This window comes from Aphelocoma coerulescens, chromosome 11 (assembly GCF_041296385.1).
Source record: "Aphelocoma coerulescens isolate FSJ_1873_10779 chromosome 11, UR_Acoe_1.0, whole genome shotgun sequence".
NCBI classification, from domain to species: Eukaryota; Metazoa; Chordata; class Aves; order Passeriformes; family Corvidae; genus Aphelocoma; species Aphelocoma coerulescens.
In genome coordinates, this window is record NC_091025.1 from 27,074,312 (window position 1) to 27,088,854 (window position 14,543).

Genomic DNA, 14,543 nt, shown 5'->3' on the forward strand with positions numbered 1-14,543 from the left:
AGCACAAGGAAGTAGTTGTCGTTGAACTTCCTCCTTCTCAATGCTAACGTGAATTGGGCAGGCAGGCGAGTGCTAGCCACGCTCCTTTCTCAGTTTGTACGCTGCGGACACGAGTCCGGTGCTCTGCGCCTTCGTTCGGCCTCTTTAGTACCCATGTCGCTCTTTCATTCAGCCGGAGTCGAAGCGTCGTCTACTTCTCGCCCAGAGAGCACGGTGCCGGCAGCGAAATGCCCCAGCCGACTGCTTCTGCCGACACACGCCTGGTCTATGCACTTTCCCTCGCAGCGACATACAGCAGCACTTTCGGTCTTTCTTGTCGTCCAAATGGAAAGGGAAAGATTCTCTGCTATGTCCCGCCCAGAGAACAGTTTTAGGTCAACCAGCACGCCCAGAGCTTGCCCTCGACGCGTGGAAACTTGTGTTTGCACCACATTCAAGTGGCTGCCGTCTTTCCTTTACAGCCTGCAGAGCACCGTCAGACCGCCGTGCTCTCTGCACCTGCCTTCTCAGTTCTAAGTACTACCGCGCCTCTTACAGCCTTGCAGGAAGCAAAGACACGGGTAGTCATCTCGCAGAGAAGAACGTGGAAGGACGAAAGGATGATCTTCCTTTCTCCTGCTTCTTGCCTGAATTGTGGTGCTGTATTGAAAGTCTTGGCTAGCGAAAAGCTCATCCAGCAAGTGCCTCATTCCTGACGCATCTCGCTGAGCGAGAGTTTCACGAAGAGTTTAGACTCTGGAAACAGCAAGAAAATGATTGTACGTCGAGCTGAGGAAAATCCGTGCACAGCACACTGTGGATGCGTGCAGTGTTCGCGCTGAAGAGCGCCAAAACGCAAAGCCATCGCTGGGCTTCAGTTTTGTCCAGACCGCAGAAGGCAAAGAACGAAGCAACTGGGCACCGCGTTAACGTACTCAGTGGACCGAATTTCAAATGTCCAGCCAAAAGCTGCTTCATAAGCAGATTCAGCTGAGAATGCTCTGGCTGCTTCACAAAGTAAGGCGCAGCCGTTTCCATTCATCACACTACCTGGCCAGAAGCAGTATCCTACACCTTCAATGCTGCAGCGTCCATGCAGCTGGAGCACACGCAGTAGGACGCGTCCAGATAGACGGCGTTCTTCAAGTACCCCCCTCCTCCAAGCAGCCTTGAAACTGAGCACAACACACTGCGGCTCGGGAGCTTCCTTCTCAGATAGACGTGCCGTCACGTTATTCACTCTCGCAGCTCCGTTGCCCACTTGCAGCAGCTGCTACCAAAGCAAAATGCTCCAGAAGTAAAAAGCACTGCCGGGCTGCACTTTCCCTTGCCTCACGTAAAGCACCATAAACTGTCCGCTGTGCTCTGTATTTCCATTCTCCGCCGCATCTACCACTGTTATCTCTGCATCTCGAAGCATAAAGCTCGGCACAATTCCTCCCAGGGAACGCTGGAAGAGAAATAGGCAGCAGCACAAGTAGCTGCAAGTGGAACTTTCTGTTTTAAAACGCTAACGTGAATCCGGAAACAAGCGAGTGACAGCCAGGCTTCCTCTTGCAGCCTGTGCGATGCACACACCAGCTCGGTGCTCTGCCCTCATTCTTTAATGCTCTTCGTACCATGTCGCGCTTTCATTCTGCCGGAGTCGAAGCGTCGTCTACTTCTCGCCCAGAGAGCACGGTGCCAGCGGAGAAAGGCTCCAGAAAAACGCTCCAGGCTGCTGATTCTTCCCAAACACACCAGGGCTATGCACTTTCCTTCGCAGCGCTAAGTAGCATCACATTCTGTTTGCGTTGGAGCCGGAATGCAAAGGGAAAGATTCTCGGTTACGTCTCACTCAGCGCCCAGTTTTAGGTCACCAAGCTTACCCGGAGCTTACCCGCGACGCGTGGAAATTGGTATTTGCACCATATTCAAGTGGTAGCTTTCTTTCCTTTACAGCCTGCAGAGCGCCGTCAGATCGCGGTGCTCTCTGCACCTGCCTTCTCCCTTCCAAGTACCACCGCGCACCTTACAGCCTTGCAGGAAGCAAAGACGTGGAGAGATGTCTCGCAGAGAAGATCGTGCAAAGACGAAAAGATGTTCTTCTTTGCTTTTCCTCGTCGCCCAGATTGTGGTGCTCTACTGAAAGCGTGGGCTAACGAATGGCTAATCTAGCATGTGCTTCCCTTCTAATGCATTTCGCTGAGCGAGAGCTGAGGAAAATCCTTGCACTGTACACTATGGATGCGTGCAGTAGACACGCAGAAGAGCGGCACAGCTCATAACCATCGCACACTCCAGCCCAGAGCTCTGGGGCTGCGTTCTTCTCAATTTCCGGCGCTGGACAGAACTGAGACATTGAGCTTTGGCTCTCTTTAGTGTGTGTACTGCACGCATCCAGAGCGCGCTGTGCACAGATTCTCCTCAGCGCTACGTGCAAGCACAGACTTTCTGCTTCGCAGAGCCCAACTGTCCGCCGAAGCTCTCGCTCAGAGAAATGTGTCAGGAGAGAAGCACTTGCTGGATTAGCCTTACACTGGCCAACAGTTCCAAAGAAGCACCATAGTCTTCTTGCGAGAAAGGATAATAAAACACATGTATTGTCCCAGCAAAGTTCTCTGTGCTAGCCGAAGCCGAGAATCTTTCCCTTAAGATTAAGACCACAACGCAGACAGCATTTTGTGCTACTTAACGCTGAGAGGGATAGCCCAGGCGTGTTTCGGCAGAGGCAGAAGCCCGGAGCGTTTCTCTGCCGGCACCGTGCTCTCAGGCGAGAAGTAGACGACGCTTCGACTCCGGCAGAATGAAAAGCGCGACATGGTACGAAGAGCATACGAATGAGGGCGCAGAGCACCGAGCTGGTGTGCGCATCGCACAGGCTGCAAGAAGAAGCGTGGCTGCCGCTCGCTTCTTTGCGGATTCACGTTAGCAGTTGAAAACAAAAGTTCCACTTGCAGCTACTTGTGCTGCTACCTATTTCTCTTCCAGCTTTCCCTGGGAAGAATTGTGCTGCGAGAGTGAATAACGTGACGGCACGTCTATCTGAGAAGGAAGCTCCCGAGCCGCAGTGTGTTGTGCTCAGTTTCAAGGCTGCTTGGAGAAGGGGGTACTTGAAGACCGCCTTCTATCTCGACGCGTCCTACTGCGTGTGCTCCAGCTGCATGGACGCTGCAGCATTGAAGGTGTAGGATACTGCTTCTGGCCAGGTAGTGTGATGAATGGAAACGGCTGCGCCTTACTTTGTGAAGCAGCCAGAGCATTCTCAGCTGAATCTGCTTATGAAGCAGCTTTTGGCTGGACATTTGAAATTCGGTCCACTGAGTACGTTAACGCGGTGCCCAGCTGCTTCGTTCTTCGCCTTCTGCGGTCTGGACAGAACTGAAGCCCAGCGATGGCTTTGAGTTTTGCCGCTCTTCAGCATGTGTACTGCACGCATCCGCAGTGTGCTGTGCAAGGATTTTCCTCAGCTCTCCCTCAGCGAAATGCATCAGGTGAGAAACACTTGCTGGATTAGCCTTTCGCTGGCCATGGCTTTCAGTACAGCACCACAATCTGGGCGACGAGGAGGAGCAAAGAAGAACATCTTTTCGTCTTTGCACGTTCTTCTCTGCGAGACGACTATCCGCGTCATTGCTTCCTGCAAGGCTATATTCTGCGCAGTGGTACTTGAAAGGGAGAAGGCAGGTGCAGAGAGCACCGCGATCTGACGGCGCTCTGCAGGCTGTAAAGGAAAGAGGGCTGCCACTGGAATGTGTGCAAACACAAGTTTCCACGAGTCGCGGGCAAGCTCTGGGCGTGCTTGTTGACCTAAAACTGTTCTCTGTGCCCGACATTGCTGAGAATCTTTCCCTTTACATTTGGACGACAAGAAAAGACCGAAAGTGCTGCTGTATGTCGCTGCGAGAAAAGTGCATAGCCCTGGTGTGTTTCGGAAGGGCAGTCGGCTGGGGCATTTCTCTTCCGGCACCGTGCTCTCCGGGCGAGAAGTAGACGACGCTTCGACTCCGGCAGAATGAAAAGCGCGACATGGTACGAAGAGCATACGAATGAGGGCGCAGAGCACCGAGCTGGTGTGCGCATCGCACAGGCTGCAAGAAGAAGCGTGGCTGCCGCTCGCTTCTTTGCGGATTCACGTTAGCAGTTGAAAACAAAAGTTCCACTTGCAGCTACTTGTGCTGCTACCTATTTCTCTTCCAGCTTTCCCTGGGAAGAATTGTGCCGAGCTTTATGCTTCGAGATGCAGAGATGACAGTGGTAGATGCAGCGGACAATGGAAATAAAGAGTGCAGCGGACAGTTTACAGTGCTTTACGTGAGGCAAAGGAAAAGGTTTGCTCAGCAGTGCTTTTTACTTCTGGAGCATTTTGCTTTGGTAGCACCTGCTGCTAGTGGGCAACGGAGCTGCGAGAGTGAATAACGTGACGGCACGTCTGTCTGAGAAGGAAGCTCCCGAGCCGCAGTGTGTTGTGCTCAGTTTCAAGGCTGCTTGGAGGAGGGGGGTACTTGAAGAACGCCGTCTATCTGGACGCGTCCTACTGCGTGTGCTCCAGCTGCATGGACGCTGCAGCATTGAAGGTGTAAGAAACTTCTTCTGGCCAGGTAGTGTGATAGAGTGCAACGGCTACGCCTTACTTTGTGAACCATCCAGAGCATTCTCAGCTGAATCTGCTTGTGAAGCAGCTCTTGGCTGGACATTTGAAATTCGGTCCACTGAGTACGTTAACGCGGTGCCCAGCTGCTTCGTTCTTCGCCTTCTGCGGTCTGGACAGAACTGAAGCCCAGCGATTGCTTTTAGCTGTGGCTCTCTTCAGCATGTGTACTGCACGCATCCGCAGTGTGCTGTGCAAGGATTTTCCTCAGCTCTCCCTCAGCGAAATGCGTCAGGTGAGAAACACTTGCTGGATTAGCCTTTCGCTGGCCAAGGCTTTCAGTAGAGCACCACAATATGGGCGACGAGGAGAAAGGAAGAACATCTTTTCGTCCTGGCACGTTCTTCTGAGCGACATGACTATCCGCGTGTTTGCTTCCTGCAAAGCTGTATTGTGCGCGGCGGTATTGGAACTGAGAAGGCAGGTGCAGAGAGCACCGGGATCTGACGGCGTTCTGCAGCCTGTAAAGGAAAGACGGCTACCACTTGAATGTGGTGCAAACACAAGTTTCCACGCGTCGAGGGCAAGCTCTGGGCGTGCTGGTTGACCTAAAACTGTTCTCTGGGCGGGACATAGCAGAGAATCTTTCCCTTTACATTTGGACGACAAGAAAGACCGAAAGTGCTGCTGTATGTCGCTGCGAGGGAAAGTGCATAGACCAGGCGTGTGTCGGCAGAAGCAGTCGGCTGGGGCATTTCGCTGCCGGCACCGTGCTCTCTGGGCGAGAAGTAGACGACGCTTCGACTCCGGCTGAATGAAAGAGCGACATGGGTACTAAAGAGGCCGAACGAAGGCGCAGAGCACCGGACTCGTGTCCGCAGCGTACAAACTGAGAAAGGAGCGTGGCTAGCACTCGCCTGCCTGCCCAATTCACGTTAGCATTGAGAAGGAGGAAGTTCAACGACAACTACTTCCTTGTGCTACTACTTATCCCTCTTCCAACCATCCCCAAAACCACTGGCGCTTAACTTTAGGCTTCGAGATGCAGCAAACACAGTGGTCGCTTCCAAGGAGAGGGGAAGTAGAGAGTGCAGCGGGGAGTTTAGGTGGCTTTACGTAAGGCAAGGGGAAGGTGCAGCCCAGCATTGGCTTTTTCTTCTAGTTCTTTTCTTCAGGAGAGCAGCTAGCAAGCAGGCTGCGAGAGGCAACAATGGGATGGCTCGTCTGTCGGAGAAGCCGCAGTCTACAGTGCTGCAGACTGCTGTGCACAGTTTTAATGCTGCTGTAAGTACACGGTACTTTTGGAACGTCTTCTCTCCTGACTCTCCCATCTCTGGGAGCTCTAGCTGCTTGAACCTGGCCACACTGAAGGTGTGTGGACGTGGTCGCGCTGCGAGTATCAAGTCTTCCAGAGAAGAGGGATAGTCAAGAAATGCTTTCTCACCTGGCCTATCTCTCAGTCCGAACTGTGGCTGCAAACGCTGCGCTGCAAGGGTGGACTTACCCACTTGGAGAGAATGTGATGATGCTCTAGATATAGTTGCGAAGGAAAGTGCTGCTCACTGGAATGTTTCGCCTAGTTCACAGACTTTAAAAGGACTAGGAAGGCCAACGCCTTGTTTTAGCACTTGTTCTCTGCGTGCAGCTGCTGGATGTTTGGAAGGGCTTTGGGATCCGCCAGAGGTGGAGGGTACGATGCTACAGAGAGCTTGAAGGAAAGCGCCTATCTCCAGGGCCTTTGATGCAGTTCAGCGGGTGCGAGTGGCATGTTGAGCATGTTCATGATGGCACAGAAAAGGTTCTGAAAGAAAGAGGCCGTGCTGAAACTGCCTTTACTTTTGCCGCTTAGAAACTGCTCAGCCAACAATGAAAAGATTCGTCTTGCTTCCCCGCTACGCGCAGGGTTACATCCTTTTATGTCTCCAAGAGGCAGGATGCACAGCGGAGCTCTTCCACCAACTGCTTCCACACGACTGGGGCCGCGCCAGCCAAGAGCTTTTTGCCGGGCACTGTCAGCGCTCATGGAAACAACCACACGACGGCGCTGCAGACTTGCAAAAGAAGGCCAAGCACCTGGCCCAGCTCGAAACCACCCCAAGGGCAGACAGAGGCAACTTGCAAACGGCCCTGCACTCAAAGCAACGGTGTCAGGACAAAAAGGTTGCCCTCATCTTCCCCTTCCAAGAGCACACTCTTCTTTACACCACACCTCTTTGGCCCATACAAATCTTTTCCCTCTCGCAGATTCCGCCCACCAACTTGAAACCATCTGGCAAAAACAGGGCTCAAAACAGTGCCAGCTGAGGAAGATCTTGCTGCCTACAACTTCACCTGCACCCCTCAAACTAGCAGCACACACGCTGTTCTCAGCACTCTCCTTCTCAGCTCTAGGTACCATCCTAAGCCTTCCCTCTCCCAGAGTCAGGATCCAAAGGCAACGGCACCAGGGACTGCTCACACACTGAAGGCACCAGGACAAATAGCTTAAGAGCTTGGCCTTTGCATTCCCACTGACAGCTCAACAGCTCGAACCCAGAGAGAGCTCTGCCTGTTGGGAAAAGCCTTTAAAATCCCTAGGAGTACCTGATGTGCACATCCAAACCTGCCTTCCTTGCCAAAGAGAGCAACTACAAGCCCATCTCCAAAGAAACGGCATCCCCTCCTCCAAAATACAACACATCCAGCGACTGATCCGCCTCCAGTATTGAATATGTCCAACAATTGCCCCCACATGCACAGGGGCCAGAAGAGAAATGTCTTGCTGGACTATTCCTCCCCACAGTACCTTAACATCTGCTCCAGCAACACTGGCACTATGTCCTTGCCTTCCCAAGGAAAGGCACTCCGAGTCTCTTGGCCTTGCCTTGTCTAGTTCTTCTTAAGGTACCCTTGCTCTGCTTCCTTTGCCTGCGTCTGCCTTGCCTCGCACTGCCTACAACTTGCTGGCTTTGCTTTGCCCGGCCTACCACTCTTTCCCTTGCCTTCCATGCAGGCAAGGCGCTGCAAACCGAGTGCAGGCAATTGTGGGCAAGTCAAGGGAGAGGTAGGCAAGGCCAGAGCAGTGAGGGGAAAGCAAATGGACTGGTAGGCAAGAGAAGGCCCAGAAGTTAGAGGCAAGGCTGGCTGTAGGAAGGAAGGGCCACTGATGGGAAGGCCAGGCAGAAACAGGAAGGGCTCAGCAAGCCAAGGCCCTGGAGGAAAACAGTAGGCAGGTCATGTGCGGGGCAGGGCCCTGCAAAGGAATGCAAGGCTCCAGAGGGCTAGCAGGGCAAGGCAAGGCAAGTGTTGTGTTGCCAAGGCAAGGCCAGGCAAGGCAGGTGAGAAGTACATTCAAGGACTGCTGGTGCACAAAAGTGGCCAGGACCAAGTGCTCTGTGTGGCCTTGATCCCACGTGGGTCATCTCTCCTCTGTACCTAAAAGACTTGAGCTACCTGCCTTCCCTTGTATGCAAAAGAACTCTCTTTCTGGTCCCCGAGCTCAAGGGCAAAATGTGAATTGCCCCTCCAAGGTTCAAGACACGCAAGGATTGCTCCCAGACAAAGGCTGCCCACAGAGATGAGTGTGGCAACATGCGTCCTCCCCTGGTCTTCCTCTCATGGGATCCTGAAACACCGGAGATGCTTGAGAGCTTTGAGATTCCTCGGAGGAGCAGAAAGGGCAGGGCAAGGCCCAGAAATGTCATTGAAAAGGGGTGTTGAATTCCAGGTGGGGGAGGGGTGAGCAAGGTCATGCAAGGCAAGGGAGGGGTTCAAGGGCAAGGCAAGGCAAGTGGTGGCTTTGCGAGGCGAGGCAAGGCAATGAGGGTCCTAGAAGGAAAAGGAAAGGTGAGGCCAGACCTAGACGAATGTGAAAGGAAGTCAGGTGGGGGATGGGTGAGCAAGTCAGTGCAAGGCAGGGGAGAAAAGGCAGGTTGAGGGAAGGCTACAGAGGGGGCAGCAAGGAAATGCAAGGCATGGGGAAGCATGCGAGGAGTGGGTGCTGCCAGCCGGTGGGGATGGCAGGGGCGGGGCCACTGCAAGTAGCATGGTGGGGATGTGGAGGGGGTGTTAGTGTGCGGGAGGTGTGTGTGTGTGTGTGTGTGTGTGTGCAGTGGAGTGCAGGGTAAGTGCAGGTGTGTGTGTGCGTATACGGGGGTTTTGTGCCAGGTGCTGTGCCGGGGAGAGCCGTTCCACCGCAAGGAAGGTGTGGGCGTGAAAGGAGTAAGATAGATGTGTCTTTACAAAGAGACCGTGTGAATCTCTCCTTAGACAAGGCTAGGAATTTACAGGGGGGGAAGTAACAGAAGAAAGTATTCGTTCTAGAAACTGTTACTAATCAACAGAGACTGTTGCTCAGCCAAGGCCCTGCTAAATTCCTGAACCTAGAGCAAGGCAGCAAAGACTTCCTAGCATTAGGAATAGTTTGGTTTTCTTCCTTTTCCATTCCAAAAGGGGAGTGCATATTAGAGGGGGGCATAGAGTAGGCAGTTCCGGAAGTCTGTAATTCCCGAGTACCTCAGAGGGTGCTGTTGCCAGGAACTTAGCATCAGAAGGGAGCTGCATCCCGCAATCATTTGAGAGACTCCATGGCAAAAGCCCCATGGCCTCTCCCTGGAGTTGAAGAATGTTACAGGACTCCTCTGTCTCCTTTTTGGTGGATGAAGAAACTCAGAAAGCCACACTTCTGCCAGAACTCTCCAAGATGCCCCCTTTGCTCCCCGTGACTCCATCACTGCCCAGGAAGCTGTCTTTTCTACCGCAGCAGTTTGACATACAGTTAAAAGTCGTGTGGCAGAGAAAAAAGGCAAGAATTGGTTTCCAAGGGATGGCAAACAAGAGATACCAGAACCTTTGGCCCTACCAATATTAAAGCAACTCCATTAAGAGAGTTCTTGCACTTCCTGAGGATTGGCAGAAGCCTATCTCATGATGTATGTTGCTGGGGGTCTTTTTAGACTGGCAAAAGGAGCTGTTGAAGGTTGCTTGATCTGTGCTAAAGCCAACAGCCAAGTTACAAAGTAACTTGCTAGAGGAGGGAGGCCTTGGGCTGCATGGCCCTTCCAAAGATGCCAGGTGGATTTTCCGGAGATGCCCCAAGTGGCAAGGCTTAATATCTTCTGGTAATCGTATGTCAGCTAGCAAGGTGGCCAGAAGTATTTCCAACTACTTCAGTAATGACAGGATCAGTTCTTAAGGCATTTTTGGAACAAATCATTCCAAGATACAGCATTGTAGAAGCAATAGATTCAGATAGGGGAACTCATTTTGCAGGAAAGATCCTTCAAGGGGTTTTGGCTTCTTTAGGAACACAATGGAACCTCCATAGGCCCTGGCACCCCCAGAGCTCGGCTCGGGTAGAAAACAATGAAGAGAGAAATAAACACCTTTTGAAGCTGGTAATAGAAACCAAGATGCCATGGGTAGGGCTTTGGACATTGGCTTTGGTGAGAATGAGGGCCCAAGCCAGAAGAGAGATTCAGTTATCTCCCTTTCAATCGTTGTTTGCAATTGCCCTGGTAAGTCTCCACCCAGTGGGGGGGGGTAGAGGCAAGTGATGCATTTTTAAAACCATCTGTGGCCAGGATCCTGCTTCTTGTGAAACCCCTTCAACAGGAAACTCAGCTGGTGCAAGCCCGGCCTTTGGACTTTGCTGCTTTTAACATCCAACCAGGAGATTGAGTCCTAATTAAGGAGTAGAAAGAAGCGCCAGTGCTGGTGAAATGGCGTGGCCCATTCCAAGTGTCACTGACGACAGAAAACAGCCGTCAAGTAAGCTGAACACAGGTGAACCCGTCACTCTCGGGTCAAGGTCTCTGAAGCCTCGGAGATTTGCACATCTCAGCTGGAGGAGAAGGCCGGGAGGCCGTGACTGACACTCTGCAGGAGTGGGCCGGAGCAGTAGGCAGTGCTTCGACATCGGAAGAAGCCCCGCAGTCCTACCTTCAGACCGTCTGCTGAAATAGACTGTATAGGCATCCCTCCTCTAGAATCTCCACTCACTTGGGGGCTAATACTTGTGGCCATTTTGTTACGTTAAGTGGTTTCTGTGTCTTCAATTGCCACAGGTGCTGCAGAAGACAACGGGAAAATTAGACTAGCTAATTAGATGACACTATTAAAACATTTTCCTTACTAATTCTACTTTGATATGGTTAGCTGAGTTTAGGCCAGGAGTGGGAGAATCAATTTGCAGCCTTAGGAGAAGAAGTAGCAAAAGTTTTTAACCTTAGCAATTGCTGGCTCTGTGGAGGGCCAGGAGGATCTGAAGAGTGGCCATAGTTGGCTAGCCCAGCTGAACCTAAATGGTGGGTCAATGTGAGGGCCACAGTGGGATGGGATTTGGGGCCAAAGAAGGAAGTTCATGGCCACTTCATTCTTCTCCAACAGGCACTTATTGCCTAAATAGGATAGGGCGTGTCTATGTAGGAAAAGGCAATTGTCAATTGACTTTCCCTCTGGGCTTGAACAACTGGGTTTGGACCCCCAATTGCCCTCCTTCCAATTGTTCCAAATATCAAGGCAAATGCAATCAAATACCTGTTCGGCTCACTAACAGTAGCTGCGTAAGGCGTTCTTATCACACTTACCAAAAATATTTGGAAGCCTGTAAAGCAATGGGGAGGGACAAGGGGGTTTTTTGACCACCTGTTTTTGAGCAGTCCCCACAAAAATTCCACAAGTAGAAGACATGTTGTTTGTGATTATCAGTGGGAATGGCCACACCGGATTGGAACTCAAAGCCTTTTAGTGAGTTCTGCTCCAAATCCAACCAAGCAGCTTGCAGATGTAAATGTAGGTGGGAACCCTGTGCGGGAGCTTGGAAATGCAAATGCTGGGACCCTTATGGTGGGGCAACTCTTGTTGGAGGACCGTTAGGCCCGGGAATCCTGCTGTATTTTGAGCCACCAATTGATGACCATGGGTAGGTTCCTTTGCTAATGGAACACGGGCTTTGAAAGGACAGTATTGGATTTGTGGCCAACATGCTTAGCTCAGGTTACCTCCAAACTGGTCAGGGATATGGTATATTTAGTAGACTGTTGTTCTTTTTGCTACTACAAGTTCTGGGAAATCGCTTAGGAATCAAAATCTGTGATGATTTAATTAGAGAAAAGCAGTCAGCTGATGCAGCCCTGGCTGGAGGGAGCACCCCAAAACGGGGAAATGATGAACGGCCAACAGAACAAGTTACCCAACACGATGGACCAGCCCCTTGGAAACCTAAGGAATTAATCCCAGATGCCTGGGAACCCATTTATCATTTGAAGGAGATAATTAGGTTACAAGCTGTCTCGGAAATAATTACCAACCAGCCAGCCACAGCGCTTGACCTTTTTGCTGAGCAACCCACTTAAATGAGGAAAGCGGTATTTCAACATTGGATGGTATTAGATTATCTGTTGGCAGAAGAAGGAGGAGTTTGTGGGAAATTAAATGACTCGAGCTGCTGTTTGCAAGCAGATGACAGCGGAAAAGTGGTCAAACAAATAACAAAGGAAATAACGTCAGCTCGTGGACCTGTCCAAATGTTGAAAGGATGGGGATGGGACATGTTTTCATGGTTAACTGGCCAGCTCTGGGCTAAATGAATACGATTCCTCCTCTTACATGCTATAGCAACTCTCATCTTTTTACCATGTGTGACACCATGCTGGCGGCAGCTCTTTCAGCAGGTGCTCAAGGGGATGCCGCTAGCAGCCATGCCTACCTGATCCAGAAATGACTACAAAAGGACAGAAAAGGATGTCACTGCAAATAATAGCAAAACCCAAGAAGACTCCAGAAGAAAAAAATTAAATCCATGGTAATTAAGGTTTGTAAAGACAAATACAGAGCAAATAAAAAGAGGAGGGATTAAAAGGAATGAGATGGATGAGTCTTTACAAAGAGACCGTGTGAATCGGCCTGTAGACAAGGCTAGGAAGTTATGGCTAGTGAAGTAACAGAAGAAACTAGGAGTTCTCTAGAACTGTTACTAATCATCAGAGACTGTTGATTAATCAAGGCCGTGTTAAATTCCTGAACCTAGAGCAAGGCAACAAAGACTTAAGAGCATTAGGAATGGGGTTCTTTTCTTTCTTCTCGATGCCAAGAGGGGGGTGCATATTAGAGGGGGGCGCATAGAGTAGGCAGTTCCGGAAGTCTGTATCTCCCGAATACCTCAGCCAGTGGGGAAAAGGAAGAGGGTGCTGTGGCCGGGAACTTGGCATCAAAAGGGGGCTGCATCCCGCAACCGTTTGACAGACGCCATGGGAAAAGCCCCATGGACTCTCCCTGTAGTCGAAGAATGTTGCAGGACTCCTCTGTCTCCTTTTCGGATATAAACCTCAGGCATCGTGGATTAATTTTCCCTAACGGCAGCGACCTGCCGCGTGGTCTCCGTGCTCCTCTCCAGCCCCCCGGAACGTGTAAAATAGTTCCCAGCGGCTCCCACCGCGCGTTGCAGACGGCTGCGCGGCCCCGGGGCTGCCCGCAGTGCTCCCCTGCCCCGCCAGGGCTGCCCGCGGGCTGCGGAGCCGCCTCGCCACCGGCGCGGCCAGGGCTGGGGCCCTTCTCGACAGCAGCCGAGGGGCTGCGGAGCGGGCGGCTGCCGGACGATCAGCTATTTTATGCCGCGCGGTGCTGCCGCCTCCATCTAGCTCTCCATCGCGCCGCCGCCCGCCGCCCGCCTGGCGCGCTCACGCTCGGCCGCGCTCGCCGCCCGCCCAGCCTCGCCGGAAGCTCTCCCGCCCGGGCTGTGCCCCGGCTCCGCCGGCAGCTCGGCAGGGCCCGGCCGCACGCGTGCTGCGTGGCTCGGAGCAGCCGCGTTGCGCCGCAGGCGACGGGGAAGGCGGGGCGGGCCGGCGCCATCGTGGTAGCGCGAGGAGAGGAGCGCCCGGGCGGGGCGGCGAGCGGCGCGGCGGTGAGCGCTTCTGCTTCCTGTCGCTCGGCGGCCGCCCACGGCAGGTGCCGTGTGACCCCGCGGAGCGGCGGGGCCGGCCGGGCGGTGCGCGGCGAGGCTTTCGGCCAGCGGCGACCACAGCGAGAGGCTGCTGGCACTGCCCGTGCCGGTGGAGAGAGCGGGGATCCGAGGCCGGCCTTCCCCGGGCGACGAGGGGAGGCCGCCTTTGCCGCGCTGCCCTCCGTGCAGCATGTGGCCGATTCCGGCGAACCCGGGGTCTCCGCAGCGGCGCGGGCGGGAGGGAGTGGGGAGCGCGCTCGGTGCCGTGCCGGCCGCTCCCGGCCAGCGCTGCGCTGCGCCGAGGCGTTTTCCCGCCCGTCCTGGGAAGGACATAAGCGACACCGTAGTTGGAGCTTAGCTGTCAGGGGGAACAACTTCCCTCCATTGGCGACCTCCTTTTCCCTCTGATTCAGCTACCTTGTGGTAGGTGCGATGGTGCTGAAGAAGGGTGGCGGCTTAGCACAGTTGCTGTCATAGGTGGTGCGAGAGCTCCACGCAAGGAGCTTTGAGTGGCATGTGTGAGGGTAGGAGGGTACGGCACCCATAGCTGAAGGCAAAAAAGGTCAGGGCATGTCATCAGCCGCAGTCGTGCTAAGTTGTTCATCTTTGCAAACTGCTTGCCGAGTTGTTCCTTTCTTAGGTAATGGGGGCTTGTATCAACCAGAACTGCAAATGGTCAGTATTTGCAGAGAAGGTTACTTGGACTGTTGTTGAAGTGAGTGTAGCAGTTTCTATGGCATTCTGCAAAAAAAGTGACAGGTCTCCCTGTGTTCCCCAGTTCTTAACAAAGATGAAGTTAACAAACCCCTGAAAAGAGGTTTTGCAAAACTTCAGGGATATTTTCCTACTAGTACTGTAGAGACAACCATAGTCACCTTGTCTTTCCAAAAGTGAAGGTTCCCTATTTTTGTCCAAGAGCATCAAGTGCTTTTGATCAGCGTTTGTGTGCATGCATTAGCCTCGTTCTTGCTCTTCCTTGGAGAACTTTTACAATACTCACATGATCTGTGTAGGCTGCAGACTGCAGTGGTGAACTTCAAGGCTTCCAGCAGAAGGGAGATGCTATCCACATTT